Below are 13,801 nucleotides of genomic sequence, written 5' to 3'. Positions count from 1 at the left end.
TAACAACTATGAATTACTGTTCTTATGCAAGACCAGGTATGTCCCTTATGAACTGTCCAAATAGATCAGGTATGTCCCTTGCTAATTGAGCAAAGAGGCACCGTTCAAAGTGGTGATTCTATGTATATGAAGCAAGCGGAGAGCAACGGGCCCTATCCAACCCCAGCACAGCATCTTTCCAGTAGATGTTGCTGGTGTCTACCTTATTTCTTTTTTTTTTTTTTAATTTATTATTATTTATTTATTTATCATATTTATATACTGCCTGGTAGTGCTTCTCTAGGTGGTGTGCCCAATTTAAAACACAACAAATATAAAACAGAGTAAAAACACTTAATACAATTTCACTGAATAAAAAATTTAAACAAACTTATCATATAAAAATAATTAAACAGTTAAAATTAATTTCAGTTAAAAGCCTGAGAAAACAGGTGTCTCTTGAGGGTCTTCCTAAAAGCAAACAGAGAAGGAGATGCTCTTATTTTGACAGAGAGCATATTCCAGAGCCCCATGACAGCCAAAGAGGAGGCCCAGTCCCGTGTTGCCACCAAATGAGCAAGTGGCAACTGTAACTGGACCTCTCCAGATGATCTTAATAGGCAACAGGGTTCATGACAGAGATGGTGCTCTTTTAAGTACCCTGGACCCAAGCTGTTGAGGCCTTTGAAGGTAATAACCAGCACTTCGCATTTCACTCGGAAACATAGCAGCAGCCAGTGCAGTTCTTTTAAAATCGGTGTTATAGTTAATGTAAACTGCCCTGAGCCATTTTTGGAAGTGCAGTATAGAAACTGGATAGATGGATAGATAGATAGATAGATAGATAGATAGATAGATAGATAGATAGATAGATAGATAGATAGATAGATAGATATGGTCCCTTTGGGTTCTCCCAGAGACCAGTCTGGCTGCTGCATTCTGTACCAATTGTAGTTTCCCTACATATAAGGCAGCCCCATGTAGAGTGCATTACAGTAGTCAAGACTGGAGGTTACCAGCATGTGCACCACTGTTTTAAGGTCATTTACCTCCAGAAATGAATGTGGCTGATGTATCAGTCGAAGCTGATAAAAAGTGCTCCTGGCTACTGCCTCAACCTGAGAAACCAGAGAGTTTTGGATCCAGGAGCACTCCCAAGCTATGTATCTGATCTTTCAGAGGGAGTGTAACCCCTTTCAGAACAGGCAGATCTAAACCATCTCTTGGGACCAGACCCTACCACAGTCAGTACCTCTGTCTTATTTGGATTCAGCTTCAGTTTGTTATCCCTCATCCTGCCCATGACAGCCTCCAGGCAGGCATTTAGGGAAGTTATGCCATTTCCTGATGAGGTCAATATGGAGAAATATATCTGGGTGTCATCAACATACTATCAACACCCTATACCAAACCTCATGACGATCTCTTCCAGTGGTTTAATGTAGATGTTAAAGAGCATTGGAGACTGTATGGAGCCTTGTGGAACTCCATACTTAAATTCCCACTTTGCAGAGCATCAGTCTCCAAGCGACACCATCTGGAATCTACCCGAGAGGTAGGAACAGAACCACTGTAAAACAGTGTCACTCACCTCCCTCAGGCAACCCAGAAGGATACCATGGCTGATGGTATTGAAAGCTGCTGAGAGATTCAAAAGGATCAACAGAGTCACACTCCCTCTGTTGTTAGCCAATTGGATATCATCCATCAAGCTGACCAAGGCAGTCTCAACCCCATAGCCCCCTTTATAGCTGGTCTGAAATGTGTCTAGATAATCTGTATCATCCAAAACTGCCTGGAGCTGAGAGGCCACCACCCGTTCAGTCACCTTGCCCAACCATGGAAGATTGGAAACAGGTCTGTAATTAGCTGAGGCATCCAATACAGGTTTGTTGAAATAAGATCTAATTATAGCCTTCTTAAGTCAAGGGGGCATCCTGCCCTTCCTCAGAGGAGGAGAGAGACTGTGAGCCCTTTTGGGACAGGGAAATATCTTGTTATTTGTTTGTTTGTTTGTGTCTATATAAACTACTTTGAGAACTTTGGTTGAAAAGCGGTATAAAAATATTCATCGTAGTAGTAGTAGTAGTAGTAGTAGTAGTAGTAGTTTGTGGGCCCATCATAACTCTATGAATTGGAGAAAAGTCCTTCTCTGCCTTGATAGTTCCCAGCCACTGATTCCAGAACTGGTCATTCAAGGTTGCCTCAGCGGTTCCCAAGTATATTTAGCTGTTACCTCAGAATTAGCTGTCGACAACAAGAGTTTTCCAAGTGTTTCTTGAGATGAAAGGCCTCTTCATGAAACACAACATGAATCTGAAAGTGCTGTGATATAAAGATACCTTGTAACCAGGAGCCCTTAGACGTCAACATCTTTTAAAATCTATCATCATTTCATGGCGATGAGTTCTATCTCCTGTTAAGTGAGAGTCTCCATGGGAAGTTTTTTTCTCAAAGTTGTCTGTGTTTCCTTTTGGAAGATCAACATGGGTCTTTGTGGAATATGTATAGTATTACACTAACTCCTTTCCAGGGAGCAAAGAACAATCATGAAAAGTCAGTGTCCCTCTTCTCTAGGAATTTATTTTCTATGTCTCCATAAATTCATATGAGAGAAATAACTCTAAGGCCTATAGCACTTGGGCATTGTGCTTGTAACCCACCCAGTTCCAAGGGCACAGAGCAGAGAACAGTATATTAATTGTCCTGCTCTATCCTTCTCTATCTACCAGAATATTTGCTTTATTAAAATGTAAAGGTAAATTGTTTGTGACATGCATAGTACCATATATGTTTGAATAGAATGGTGTTGTTTTTGCGAGTATTAAAACAGTGAAGAAGAATATCTGGCATTTGCTTGAAGGGAAAGATACAGCATATGCTTCATAATGCCTGCTGTGATACCAAAGATGATTTAAATAGGATCACCCAGTAGCTGATAACCTGATGAGTAAGATTAGCTGGTGTTAAATCTGCAACTGATATCCAACTTGCACTTCCTTTTTATTCTTATAGAATGAAAAAAGATTCATTTGCACCCGGCTTTGCAATTCAGAATGATAAAGGAAATATATATTTGCATCTCCCCATCTTCACAGTAATGAAAACGGTGGTAGACTAAAATGTTTATGCAAATGCTAATGAAAATGTAATTATTGCATCACTCACCTGAGAAACAGCATATGGCGTAGAATTAGCTGCTAACACAAAGGCTCTTTTTAAAAATTAATTTAAATGATTTCACCAAAGCATATTTTAAAAACTGGCACGTGGATTGTTTTTCACCTAAGAAATAGATGGCAAATTAATGCACATTATCAAATTAGAGAAACAAAATGGCCCCATTCCAAACATTAGAAAAACAAAATGGACCTCGTCCCCATATTTTCATATACTGCAGTGGTCTCTGCACAAGCCTGAGCCTATTCAATGCTACTGTCAACACTGACAATATTGACAGATTGACAAAGTGTCAATGCTGTCTATTTTGATGGCAACAATTACCTGCTGGAGTGGGGATGGGAAAGAAGAGCTTAGATTCAGCTTTTAGAACTGTTCCCCAGGGTGATAGTTGCTGCCAATGTTGACAACACTGACCATCTGTTTGGCTTTGTCAGCATAGTAGCCAATATCTTGCAACAGGAGTTATGCTCAACCTTGGTGCTGGATGCACAGGTTACATGATTGGCAAGATGCCTCCAATATACCTCATGAGTGCTCAGTTTTGCCAAGCTTTCCTGGAGAATCCTCGGGGGGGGGGGGTTGATTTTTATCTCAGCCTTTCTCAAGAAAACACAAAAAGCCATGTGTGATCACCCTGCCTCTGCCAGCAACCCCTTTGTACCTTCAAGCCTCCCTCCCTCTTGCCTATGGGCCTCCCAGAGGCATCTGGTGGGCCACTGTGTGAAATGGAATATTGAACTAGATGGGTCTTGGGCCTGATCCAGCAGGGCTGTTCTTACGTTCCCACCCACTTAACAAAAGCCCCACCCAAACCCTCACCCACCAACAAATTACCATCTAAACCCCTTGCCATCCTCTCTCTGTTTGTCAGGTATCAAGAATTCAGCTAGACCAGAGGATCTAAACCTGGGGTCCATGGATCCTGGGGGTCCATCAGGTAGGTCCAGGTGGTCCATGGAAAATCTTTGCTGCACTTAATTTAATTTGTTTCCTGGTGAGCTAGAATAAAGTTCTTGAGAATAACTAGAGTACTTATTTCCCCCTTTTTAAAAAACTAGAGCCTTATACAAATAAACTAGAGCTATATATATATATATATATATATATATATATATATATATATATATATATACACACACACACACACACACACACACACACACGAGAGAGAGAGCAAAGAAGAAGATACCTTATTTAAATTCCTAGAAGAAGATACCTTATTTAAATTCCTTATGTTTCTGGCTGCCTGCTTTCTATTTGCCATATGGTACTGTGACATTTATGTGCATTAGTTACACACATGACTGTTCACTGCCTCTGGAATCTGCTGCAATTCTGTGTGTTCTGGAGACACAGAGGCTTCTCATTTACATTTTTTGGCTTGTAAATCCTATCAGCAGCACTAGTTCCTAATGGCTCTGGAATCTCAGTCCTTTGTTATAAAGTGCATGTTCTTCTTTTCTTCATGTTGCCAGTCTGCTGCCAAACCCTACTGGCTCCTTCTGCCAATAATACACCAGATAGACTCACAGGAACTAAGGAACTCTGGGACTTGTAGTTCTTAAGAAAACACATTGGGTGGCACATGTCTCTGTCTCTCAAACTACAAATTCCAGAATTTCCAGCACGTGCTCTCTTGTTCTTCTGTACTCTCTGTTATCGAGGGAGGCCTGGACCAGCAATTTCACACCTTGTACTAACTGCACTTCTGATGGGTTTCAGCAAATCTCACATACTCTTAGAACATCTAGACACTCCATAGATACAGAGAAATAAGTTTGGATAAACATCTTGAAAGATCTATTATCTAACTTCAATCCCCCCATCCATAGGAATAGGCTTGCAGCCCAGGCTTTATTCCAAAGCACATTCCCTTGAAAATGGAAAGTGTCCCCTTTCCAAAGACATGTTGTTTGAACCCTGTTTCACCAGGATATGCCCAACAGTAAACAAGAGTGGAAAAGCCAGCCCTGTGGATCCCACAGCTTAAGCTGGTTGGTGCCAGTCAGTTGTGTGGACTACTAGGGGAAATGGTAATGTGGGTTAAAAGTTCTGTTTCAACACTCACATTCCCCAAAATTAGAGCCATCTGAACCCAAGCATCACATTATGTTCAGTGTACATACAAACTGTGCACATATACACAATACTCCATCTGCCTAGCAACATAGCAATTGTACAGATGCACAAGAGTGCTTTTGCAAAAGATGATAGAGTGTGCAAGTACAATTGCACAACCGAGGGCCATTATTTCCAATGGCCGTCTTACACAACTGTTGTGTTTGGGCAGTTCTACCATCTGACAAGATGCAATAATTGTGCAGATGCAGTGTACAATAGAGGGCTATTATTGGAGGGCTGTTGCACAATAGAGGGTCATTAGAAATAATGGTTCACTACGATGCAATTGTATTTGCACTTTTTTAGCAGCACAATTCTAGTGAATTGAGCAAGATGCTAGAATTGGACAAACGCAGCTGCACAGTAGAGGACCATTATCTCTAATGACCTTCTATTGTACAACTGTGTTTGCACAATTCTAACATCTTATTCAAGAAAGCTGATCTTGAACAAGAGTGCTGTCATGAAAGAGCACAAACACTCCATTGCTAGCCAGAGTGTTGTACAGTACGTCAGCCAGTGTATTCATACACAGATCTATATGCATGTACAGTTCTTCACATGTTATGCTGAATGCACATACAGCAATACATTTCCTATCTGTCCCATGCATTTTCAGGGCCTATAGCCAGGTTCATTTTTAAAATGAGCAAACATACAGTCATTCACACAAACACATATACCTGTATACAGTCTCCTCAATATATGGCATAATGTCTGAATAGGGTGCTGGATGAACCCCAAAAGCAAACTGTGAGACAATATAACCAATGAACTAGTTCATGGTCACAGGTTCCCTTTCTGAAATAAGTAGCAATCTAGTGATATAATAGACATATGTGCATGTGTGTGTTTTTACAGTTTTGTCAACTCAACAGGAACAGCAGAAAACTAAAGCTCTCAACTTGTAAAACACATTTTTTCTTTTTCCCTGTTGGTGTTCAAGGTCATTTTAGCACAGCAAGGTCAAAGAGCGTTTCTTCGAGAAAGAGCAGAGTTGTAGAGGATCCATAAGGACTGTGTTCTTTGCTGCTTTTCTGAGCAAAGCATCTGCAGTATCTTCCAATTTCCCACCCTATTGGTTTCATGGCTGAGGGAAGGAAAGCAAAGTATGGATAGGGATCACTGACAACCAACACATATTTAAGATCAACACTTAATGCTTCTGTATCATATCCTAAGAAACCAGGCCAGCATTTCATTCTGTGTCTGTACCTCATGTTAATTTCCCCTGCTGTAGGGACTATGTATACATTATGTGAGTTTATAATGCTTATGTTTATGTATCTGTATAATACCTGTGTCTGCACCAAAGTTTATTGCAAACACACACATTACACATGTACCCATAAGACATTTAAAAACATTTTAAGGATACACATGAAAATGTAAAGTAGCAGCCAAACGCTATCTGAACCTGTAGACAGAATCCAGACTAAGTTTGTCATGACCAAGTACCACTGAAATAAGTCATGGCTAACTTAAATCCCATTAATTTCAATGACACTTAGCCCAGATTATAAATCAGACTAAGCAAGTTTTTTAAAAACCCATATTTAAGTACATGAGATAGAAGGTAACGTCTAGACTAAATTACTCTTGATTAGTCCTGCAAAATTAAGTAGTCCTTTAGAGTAACTCCTGAGTAGTGCCATTAGGTAACTTAGTTTGGATGTCAGCCACTAAGCCCGCATATGCACTTTACACGAAACCGGAGGTGAAGGGACCTTCGGTTTCAGAAACTGTACATCTGAATGTGGGTAACCACAGTTTAATCAAGAAATGGACCCATGGTTTCCCTCCCCGAACTGTGTTCTGTACCTTTGGTTTGTAGTAAGGTCCACCGCCTGGACCTCTGGTTCCACGATGCCAATGTTTCATCCGAACACTGGCACCACAGTCTCCCCCTTCTGCAATCAGATTTGAGGGAGGAAGCTCCTCCCTCACTCCAGCTGCTATTGGCCATTGTCTGTGTTGAGAGCCATGCATATGGAAGCTCTCAAGTAGCCACAGGCAACTGACTGAGATAACACGACATAATGCGTCATAACACGAAACTGGTGTTAAACATGGAAGAGGTTTGATTTTGTGGTCATCTGAGAGTGCGTGAAGCCACAGTTTTGTCACCCGACCGTACCTCCATTTTCACCTCCAAACCTCCAAGCCTTTGGTTTGTAGTGAGTTTCACTGCTGAAACCTCAGGTTCCAAAGGGAAATTGTTTAGTCCAGATTCTGCCACCACTGTAACCTGGGTTTTGTGTTGTTGCTGCTCCTGAAACCATAGAGCCCAGAAGTGGGTCAGCTCTGTGCTGGGTTTCTTACTGGCTACCTCTCAGAGCTGGTGCCCTATCCACCACCACCTTGCTCTCCTACTGCTGCTGCTTGGCAACAGAGATGTTGTGTCCCTCGCATTCATTCATTTAGAGGGAAATAACCACTTTTGAGAGAGCCCACATCCCCCTGTGTCTTATGCCCCCCTCTTGTCCATCTGCACAAAAAGGATGAGATGACAAGGCGGGCACAACAAGAAAGGACTGCTCTCGTGAAGAGAGCAATTCAGGACTGCAGAGATATGTACACAAACACATGAAGTCCTGGTAACACCAGAAATTGAACAACTAGGTTGTTCTCACACAAAGGGCATGCATGGCAAGATGTTGGGGGAGTGATACCACGGTGCTTAGCAGAAATACCAATGTGCCAACCACATGCACAGTGGGGCTCCCATCACTGCCACATCTGGAATAAACCTGCAGAAACTCTGGGCATGGCAGCCTCCCGGTGGCCCAGTCATAGAAAGAGACAACATGTATGTAGCTCTACAAATCGGGTGTCTGTCCCTGTCCATTGGATTGGATTTCTTGAGCAATCTGCAATGCCCACCTTGGTCTGTTGCCCGGCATGCAGGACATTTATTTAGATTTACCATACAAAATGTTTTGACAGCTTCTATCCAGGGAAGGAGAAGGGGCACGTGTGCAAGGAACACACCAGATCCAGTGCTCAGCAAGACCTATCTTATTTATTTAGTTAGTTAGTTTATTACTCTATGTAACCACTTTGGAAACTTTCACTGAAAAGTGGTATATAAATATTTGTTGTTGTTGCTGCTGCTGCTGCAGCAAGGCATTCTTTCAAAGGTGTTGTGTGTGCTGTCTGGTTGGGCAGCAGGGCATTGATTGCCCTGGATGCCTGGGAAGTGTCTGTATATTTAAGGTTCCCATGGATGGAACTGTTCCCTCTAATTGTATAGAGGAGTGCCATCAAAAGTGTGTGTGTGTGTGTGTGTGTGTGTGTGTGTGTGTGTGTGTGTGTGTGTTTGTGTGTACGTACACATACATACACATGTTCAGCCTTGCCCTCCCCCCAGTTTGGAAGTACCGAGTGTAGGGATGTGCAAACCAGCTCAACGACTCGCCATCAAGCTGGTTCAGTTTGATGGCTCACCGTTGAGCCAACCCCCCCCCACCCGGTTCGGCTCAATGTGGAACTGAACCCCCCTGGAGGTCTGGGGGGGTTCACGAGCCTTTTGTTAATTTTCTTTTAAATTGCCTTAAACCCCCTTTGGGGGGTTGCCAAAGGCAGCGGGGGGGTGTCCATGGAGGTTCCCCCTCCACCCGCAGGCCTTAAGAATCACCGCCACGGCTGGTTCTATAGCTCTTTTCTGCCTGTTTGGGCCTCCATCGCGCAGTGCGGTGGCCATTTTGGCCGCCGCTACACATGCACAGATGGCCTTGGGGCTGGGAAAGCCAGAAGACAGGGGCTGGGAAACCACGGTTGAACATTCACCTGAAGCTTTGCAGACAAAGCACAGGTTTGTCTACCCGAGGTTTCACACAATGTCTGAACGGGACCTGAGTGTCTTTGTGTCTGTTTCTGTGTGTACATAAGATAAAATTTATCGAATTTAATAATTTGATAAATAATTATTAATAATAATGATGATGATGATGATAATAATAATGACATATTAATTTAGCTGTTGTATATAAGGGGAAATATCATATTAATTAAGCTGCTTACATAAGGGAAAAGAATATTCAGGGCCATAATTTCTTCTGAAGCAAACAAAAACGATGCACTTAAATTCTGGTGAAGCTGATTTGTACTTTTATGCTGATATATGTGGATTCAGGTGGAATTACATTGGCATAAAATTGGAAAAAATATGCTGGTGAATCATGCCTTCAGGTCACCCCTTAAAGCTGTGTTATGTATATGTATGATGTAGTGCTGGGTGCTTAGATACGTTATAGGTTAGGGTGAACGTACGTAACTGCATTTATTTCAGTGCAGCTATGATGCTTTGTACAAGGTTAGGAAATAGCTGTATGGAGGGTGTGTGTACACCCATGCACACTTGCTGCTAGCCACCAATCCTTATCAGATAATTGCGAAAGAGTAAACTATTTCCCGTATCTTATTTTAACAGCTTGCCAAGCTTTAACATGCTCTAGAACTGCTTACTTTGAGTTTGATGTTGGGAGTTGGCATTGCTGTCCCCCCACTCGTTCTCTCTCTCTCTCTTTTTAGAGTGAATGCTTTGTATTGTGCGTTGCAAATAAGTATTTAATTTGCACTTCAGTTGAAAGGCATTTATTGTACATTGAGACTCAATTGACTGCTACAAGAACCCTTTTTATGATTTAATCCATCCAGAAGAAAGCTCGGTTACTATCGCACTATTCACAAAATGGCCTAAACAATCAATGTAAAAATTAATATATGATTAGCTGTGCCATGTGGGTACCTAATTGACATGGGACATGATATATAGAAGAAATTAGCTCTCAATTTGCATTCTCCTGAAACGTCAATACATGCTTTAATTAATTTATTCTTTCATGAGTTAATTCCAATCAGATGCCCTGATGCTGCATTGTTAAATGACAATTAAATAATTCAAAAATTGTTTCAGCTTTCATGAGGGGTAGAAACGGCTGTACATTCACAAAGTATGTTAACTCCACTGAAATGAATTAGAATTGTGCAGTCATGTGGTAATCTATGTACAGCTTCCTGTTTTCATAAATGAATGTTAAGAAGCAGGAATAGAATTGTACAATGTCACCATTTTCGATCTGGACCTGAGAGACCTAACTTCATGCATCTGTTCTGCAGAAACCCCCTGTCATCCAGATGCAATTCACTATAGTTAATGTAAGAGCAAAAAGGGATAAGAAGCAAAAAGGCAACTCTCTACCTGGGGTTGCCTTTGAAGACGACTCGGAAGCTTCAGCTGGCCCAAAATGCCGCAGCCTGGCTGCTTGTGGGCAGCAGAAAATATGATCATGTTTCACCTTTGCTGAGGTTGCTGCATTAGCTGCCAGTTTGCTTCTGGGTCCAATTCAAGGTACTGGTTATCACCTATAAAACCCTTCAGGGTTTGGCACCTGTGTACCTTCAGGACCACCTCTCCCATCCAACTTCAACCTGCCCTGTGAGGTGGTCTCAGGTGGGCCTTCTCAGAGTTCTGGGCCCAGGGGAGGTATGTGGGGTCCAGGCTTGGGGGGGGGGCTTTCTGTTACAACCCCCTCCTTATGGAACTCTCTGCCTCCTGGGATTTGTAATGCCCCCTCCCTTCTGTCCTTTAAGAAGCTCCTGAAAACCTATCCATTTTGCCATGTGTTTAGTTTTTAACGTGTGTGTGGGGGGGGTGTCTTTTTCTTTTTGTCTTTCCTTCTCTTTTTCTCCCTCCCCCCCTTCCTCTCTTGTCTTCGTTTATGTAAACTGCCTCGAGTCTAAGGAAGTCAGGCAGTCAATAAATTTGCTAAGTAAGTAAGTTAGACACCATTGTTTTTCAAGCGTACTCTAAGTATTCTTAGAGTGTATTTAAGTGTAGGGCAGATTTGCCTCCAGTTAAGAACTCTGGGAGTCCCCCACATTATGAAACCTGTTCCTCTATCTTTATTCATTTGCTATCTGACTTGGAGAGCTAGGAATATAGATAGCAGCAGCCACTGGGATGATTCTTTGTCAGGTACCACCCACTGCATCTTCAGGGTGATCAAATGGGGAAGGGAAAGCCCAGCATTACCGGAACTGGTTGGAGGCGGAGATGGGGGCATCTCAGTTATCACTGTACAACATTGTATAAACACAAACTTGCTGACTGATTGGTTACTAGAGGGGGGAGGTTTCATTGCATAATATATCCCAGCTATAAAGACTAAGAGAATTCTTCAGTTCAACCAAGCTTCTGCAATGCATCTGAACGAGACATCTGAATCAGATCCTGGGATAGGGCTATATAAGATCTCCGTCTGGGCTGAGTAGTTGCTTAAGCAACCTTGTGGAAGTGCTCTGCCTGATAGCTATGTCCTGTTCTTGAACTTCTGTTGTTTAGTGATCCTTGCACTGACATTGCTTTTGCCTGCTCCTGTGTATTGTCCTTGGCCTCTGACTCTCTGCCTGTTGACCACGCCTCTCACCTACTCCTGTGGATTGCTTTCTGGTGCTGGACCCTTGCTCGTTTGATGGACCCTTGCTCGTGTGACCTCTAGGGATGTGCAAACAGGTTTGGAACCGAACCAGTTTGAAGTCGAACCAGTTCATTTGAAGGCTCAGGGTCAAGCTGAACCACCCTTGGTTTGGCTCAACCACGGACAAAACCTGGTTGGGGGGGGGACATTTTTAGGTAACAATCTTTAATTTTTTTCTTAAACTTACCCCCTCAAAGGGGGTTATCCAAGGTGGTGGTGGTGGTGGTGGTGGTGGGGTCTGGGGAGGTTCCCCCTCCCCATGCCAGCCTCCCTTCCTTCCCAAACCATCCTGTTCCCCCATTTGGGCCTTTCCTCCAAAATGGCCACTGTGACAGGTGTGACATGGACCCTTATACAAATCTATAGTGCACCCACATTTGGAGTACTGTGTGCTGTTCTGGTCACTGTATCGTAAAAAAGACATTGTAGAACTGAAAAGGGTATGGAGGATAACAACCATGATGATCAGGGGCCTGGAGCACTTTCTTTATGAGGCAAGGTTACAGCATCTGGGGCTCTTTACCTTGGAAAAGACTCCGGGAGACATGATTGATTGAGTGACTGAGTAAGTGAGTGTTGTCAAGTCGGTGTCGACTCTTAGCGACCACATAAATAGATTCTCTCCAGGATGATTCTCTCCAAGAAAAGACTTGGCCTTTAAGGTCTCTCAGTGATGCATTCATTGCTGTCATAATCGAGTCCATCCACCTTGCTGCTGGTCATCCTCTTCTTCTCTTGCTTTCAACTTTTCCCAGCATTATAGACTTTTCAAGGTTGCTGAGACTTCCTATAATGTGTCCAAAGTATGATAGTTTGAGTCTGGTCATTTGTGCCTCGAGTGTAAATTCTGGATTGATTTGTTCTAGGATCCATTTGTTTGTTTTCTTGGTTATCCATGGTATCCTCAAAAGTCTTCACCAGTACCAAATTTCAAAAGCGTCAATATTTTTTCTATCCTGCTTCTTCAAAGCTCAGCTTTCGCATCCATAGAGTGTCATGGTAAAAAACCATTGTCCGAACGATTCTAATCTTTGTAGGCATAGTCATCTCACAGCATCTAAATATCCTTTCTAAGGCCTTCGTTGCAACCCTACCAAGTGCCAGTCTGCAGCATATTTCTTGACTGCTGAATCCTTTACTGTAGATGGTTGATCCTAAAAGGCAGAAATAATCCACCACTTCAGTGTCTTCATTATCAATTCTGAGGTTGGTAGTTGTATCCCTTGACATTAGTTTATTCTTCTTTACATTTGGTCGTAGTGCCATTTTTTCACTGTGCTCCTTGACTTTCATTACTAGAGCTTGCAGATCATCCACATTCTCAGCTATCAGGGTGGTGTTATCAGCGTACCATAGGTTATTGATGTTTCTTCCTCCAACTTTAAGATTTTATTTATTTATTTATTTATTTTATTTTTACATTTATATACCGCCTTTCATTAAAAAGATAACCCCAAGGCGGTTTACAAAAGTTAAAAACATACAATAAAAACACAATAAAAACATCATGTTAAAAGTACAAAAACATATAAAAACAGGCATAAAAACAACACAACAAATACAACAAATAGAAACACAGAGAAGCCGCAGTAGAAAACAATCATGTAAAAGCCTGGGTAAAAAGCCAAGTCTTTAAAAGCTTTCTAAAAGCCGTGATGGAGTCCGAAGAACGAATGGCCACTGGGAGAGCATTCCAGAGTCTGGGGGCAGCAACAGAGAAGGCCCTGTCCCGAGTGCACGACAACCGGGCCTCCCTCATTGTCGGCACCCGGAGCAGGGCCCCCTCAGATGTCCTAGTCAAGCGGGCAACAACCCTTGGGAGCAGGCGGTCCCTCAAATACCCCGGGCCCAAACCATTTAGGGCTTTAAAGGTCAAAACCAGCACCTTGAATTGGACCCGGAAACGAACCGGCAGCCAGTGCAGCTCTTTCAAAATGGGGGTGATATGTTCCCAACGGGCAGCTCCGGATAAAACCCTCACTGCCGCGTTTTGCACTAGCTGCAGTTTCCGGATATTCTTCAAGGGCAGCCCCACG

This window comes from Hemicordylus capensis, chromosome 6 (assembly GCF_027244095.1).
Source record: "Hemicordylus capensis ecotype Gifberg chromosome 6, rHemCap1.1.pri, whole genome shotgun sequence".
In the NCBI taxonomy this organism is placed as follows: domain Eukaryota; kingdom Metazoa; phylum Chordata; class Lepidosauria; order Squamata; family Cordylidae; genus Hemicordylus; species Hemicordylus capensis.
The sequence above is the reverse complement of the archived record's forward strand: the minus strand, read 5'-3'. Positions refer to the sequence as shown.